The sequence below is a fragment of the Zeugodacus cucurbitae genome, chromosome 6, assembly GCF_028554725.1.
Source record: "Zeugodacus cucurbitae isolate PBARC_wt_2022May chromosome 6, idZeuCucr1.2, whole genome shotgun sequence".
In the NCBI taxonomy this organism is placed as follows: domain Eukaryota; kingdom Metazoa; phylum Arthropoda; class Insecta; order Diptera; family Tephritidae; genus Zeugodacus; species Zeugodacus cucurbitae.
The window spans coordinates 19,713,234-19,718,059 of record NC_071671.1 but is presented as its reverse complement, the minus strand read 5'-3'; positions in this window follow the sequence as shown (position 1 = coordinate 19,718,059).

Sequence of the window (4,826 nt, the reverse complement as noted above, 5' to 3'; positions counted from 1 at the left end):
CCGTCTGACCGTGCAAGCTATAACTTGAGTAGAAATTGAGATATCTTAATGAAACTTGGAACACATATTCCTTGGTGCCCTGAGGAGGTTGCTTTCGAAATCGATAAACTGCCACGCCCACAAAAAGGCGAAAACCGAAAACACATAAAGTGTCATAACTAAGCCATAAATAAAGTTACGGAAGTAAAATTTGGAACAGAGGGTGACATTAAGGAGGGGCATATTTTTTTCAAGTGGGCGTGGCCCCGACCTCAAATATGTTTTTTGTATATATCTTGCAAACCAATTAAGCTATATAAACCGAACTTTCTGTAGTCGTTTCTTTTAGCTATTTCCTTATACAGTCCAAAAATGAAAGAAATCGGATAATAACCACGCCCACCTCCCATATAAAGGTTAGGTTGAAAATTACTAAAAGTGAGTTTACTCAGTAACGAAAAACGTCAGAAACACTAAATTTTACATGAGAAATGGCAAATGCACTCAGATTTTTTTACAAAATGGAAAACGGGCGTGTACTCGCCCACTTATGGGTCAAAAACCATATCTCAGGAACTACTCGACCGATTTCAATGAAATTCGGTATATAACACTTTTTTAACACCCTGATGACACGGGTAGAATATGGGCGAAATCGGTTCACAAACATGTCAACTTCCTATATAACTCAATTCTGAATTCCATCTGATCGGTTAATATGTGAGATATCTTAGCAAAATTAAGTGAGCATATAGTTTTGCATATAGTGTAGCTTGGTGGGGAAAATTAATGAAATTGGTTTAGGAATTCATCAGCCCTCATATACCATATATGATGATTTTCGTTTTTCTATTGGACTTTATGCCGAATATATTAGTCAAATTGTGTGTTATCTTAATAAAAATATAGCAATAAATTGCGAGAGTATAAAATGTTCGGTCGCACCCGAACTTAGCCTTTCCTTACTTGTTGTTTTTGTTTTTCATAAGAAGTGGTTAAGTATCATCAGCTGATTGCTATTTTTTATTTATATCCAGCAGCGACATCTACCGTCGTGAAGCGTGAACAACAATTCACAGTCCAAGAACGTCAATATTATTCCATTTACTGTCTTTGTTGCAGAGTTGCATTTCATTTTCAAGTCGTTTAAAATTCAATTAAAAATTAATGTAAAAAAATTAGATTCTTATGTTGTATGGCAAATTGAACTAAATCAGCGTTTTAATCGAGCAAAGGCCGGTTAATTGATCAATTAGCTTTTGTGTGAAAAGGCTATTAGACGTGAAACTTCTAACTGAACAATATATTTTTAGAAAGTATCGAAAAAACACATTTTTAAAAACATTGTGGAGAAATATATTTAAGACCCCCTATTTTACTATGTAAAATTTCTTCTAACTCCTCACAGAAAAGATACACATCTCTAATAGCTTTAGCGATGAAATGCTCCAAGTCTGGGTGTTGGTTGGTTAGTTTACAGTACTTATGTGAGTGTCCTTTATCCTTTGGTGAAAAGCTTTCCACAATGATCCCTAGTTGGTTAAGACCAAAACATTTGTTAAATATTAATATATTAAAACTCATCACAACAACCATATTTTCAAGGAAACTTTTGATTGGTAAACCAATTCAGTAATTTTGAGGATATCAAATTGACCAGAAAAGGAATTTCCATCTTCTAAACTGTATGACACTTGTATTATAATACTTCTAACACTTGACATCAGGGACTCAGAGGTGTGTATCTTTGCTAAAATATGCCTGAATGTAGGCAACGTTTCAACTATAATGTTTCTTCAATTAGTGTCAGCAATAAAATGTTGCCTACATTTAGGCCATATTCGTAAAACAGGAACCCAGACAAAACGAAGATTAGAAGCTTTTCGAAGAAAATGAATAATAATTTTGACAATTTTAGTAAAATCAAAAATTGCATTGTAAATCTTTTGTAGTTTTTCAACCCGCGCCATATCAACTCTACAACTTTATTGCTCTACCATATGAAATCCGTTATTTGTGCACACTCTGAACTTTAATTTGAGCGCATGCTGTTGTAATTGCCGCAATGTCTGCTGATGGCAAAGGTACTTCCTCTGTTTTATTGTTTTCAGCCATATATTGTATTTTTGCAATATCCTTTTGGGTCGGCATTCGCAGCAAATATATATTTTAAATATTAAAGCGCACTATAGACCTTTCACTTTTCACTTAAACGCTCACCTTCGCGCCAACAAAAAGAGAGCATTACATGTTGGTGCGCCCAAAATTGTGTGAAGTTCCACAAGCAGCTTAAAAACAAGGCAATGAATAATGTACGAGTATGTATGTGTATATATTGTTGTGCATATATGAGTGTATGCATAAATGAATGAGTGATGGAAATGCAGCGCAGCGCTGTGGCCATATATATGGGCAAAAATAGCCACTGTTGCATACTTGCAGGCGTCAGTATGCCAACCCAATGAAATGTCTGTGTATTTAACCGTTGAAAAATGCAATGTAAAACAGACAATCACACACAAACATATTTACATACACAGAGTTGCCAAAAAAAAAGTTAAACCAAAAATTTATATTTTGCTTGCTTTTTCATGTGTGCAAACACAAAAATGCCACGCACACACACACATACATATGTGTGAGTGAGAAATTAAAGAGCCGAGTGCGTGCAGTTGAAGAAGAATTCAAATGAAAACAGACATACAACGGCTCATAAAAAAATAAACAATTTTGAGCGTGTGTTATAAGTGATTGGCCCTTTGCGCCTGTTGGTATGCACCGACAAGTGTTGCATGCATATTTTATGTGTGAAACTGTGCGCCCACATAAAATCGTAGCGGAAGTGCTGAAAGCGATCACCCTGTCTCTTTCTTTTTTCCCCTCCATATGGCGCCGTAAAGTAGGCAGTGGAATATTTATTAAATGCGTTTGCCTGAAAGTCAGATGCTCACAAGCTTTTGGAAATATTTTCATATGTAGCTGTGCCTGCTTTGCAAGTAGAGAAGCGGTTATTGCCGATCCTGCTTGGAGCTTTTCAGCCCTGGGGAAGTCATATGTGGAATTCTTATGAAATTCCTGCTAGATTGAGTTTATATGCTTCTATGAGGAAATTAAAGTTGGGAATATTGTCATTATGCTTAAATTTTTATCAATTTCATTGCTCTACTCGTGGAGTATACTAAAGCAATAACACCATCCTAAAAGCAAAATTTTAAAAGGCGCCAACCTGCCTTAGAAATATCTTCCAACAAAATTTTTCTCAAACCTGTTTCGTTTTGGGCACCTTCTAAAATTTCTTAATTATATTGTAAATATTAATGAATTCATTTTTTAAATAGGTGGCAACCCTGTACACAAAATATTTCCTACTGTAAGCTTTCTCCAACCTCTTTGCGTAGTACCAATTTTTTTGGCGTTTTTTCTTAAATAAAAATCGAACATGTGGCAACCCTCTACAAATATTTTTACTTTTAACATTTGTTGTATCATTCGTAAAATTAATTAATCATATTTCTTTCAAAAATTGTTGGTTAAAAATATTTCAAACAAGTGGCAACCTTTTAAATTTTTGGTTCTTGTATACTGAGATTATGGGGACCGCACTTTGACAGCTGGTCCTTACCGTTCCGTTGTGATACCAAAACTTAATTTTAATTTAAAAAATATCAAACATGTGGCAACCCTGAAAAAATATTTTTACGTCTAAAATTTGTTGAATCCTTTGCATAGCTTGTAATTATAATTTACTAATGCAGTGTTTTATTTAAAAATATTTCACATAAGTCCTTTTTAAATAAAGTATTCTGAGATTACGTAGATCGCACTTTAATAGTTGGTACTTACCGGAGCTTTGTGATGCCAAAGTTTCGAGATATAGATCAACAGGTCGTCAAGGATTTTACGAAGCGTTTTGATATTCTACAAATTATTGACCCATTAGAACTTGAAAGTCTGTAGTTTTTTGACCAAATCTTTTTCACCTAGTTATCTTTGAGATATTTGAAAATACCTCATTTGTAAAAATTATTATATTTCTTCATTTCACTTATAAAGTCAATTTAAACTTAAACATTCTCCTTTACTATTTTCGAAAAACTTTAATTCAACGAAACGATTAATTTCGTAACGTGAACTACGTTTTCGGCTAAAACATAAATTTGAGTTATACGCACATAAATCTGTTCACGCTTAATACCGAAAATTATGTGCCAAGTTGACCGACCGACCGAAACTACTGACCAAACAGTTGAAGCGAACGGAAACCAAGCAATTCACACGAATACGGGAGAATAAGGAGTGGCAAGTGTGGAAGAGGAGGAAGAGAAAATAAGAGAAAGAGAGGTGAAGAGGGCATACAAACTTCGGCGTACAACTCTATTGTAACAAAAGTACAAAAGTAACAACAAAACGAACATTTGACTATACATAAGTGAGTGCTAACAAAAATACAGTTATGGAGATGTGACTGTAAATACGAGAGTTGTTTGATAAGCTCGTGTGGTAGGTAAGGCTTGGATCTGGTGATACAGGGCGCGGGTGACGCCGAACGGGTCACATACTGTTTGCAATGCATCAACTAGATTTTCACACCAAGTTCTTACTCTTATATTCGATAGATAAAATCATCATTGCGCTATAAGAATGTCATAACAATCCCGAGAATGGAAGGCTTGAAGATTAAATCAAAACCATTAGCCTGAATGTGGTGTGAGCTCTATGTATATTGAGAAGCTGAAACTAGGAAGTTAGTTATGAACTAGTTGACCTCTTAGGTTATAAATGAAAGTGCAGATAAGGCAAAGAGGACCAGCCCGTGTGAAGCTCACATCTCCAAGACCAGACAACAT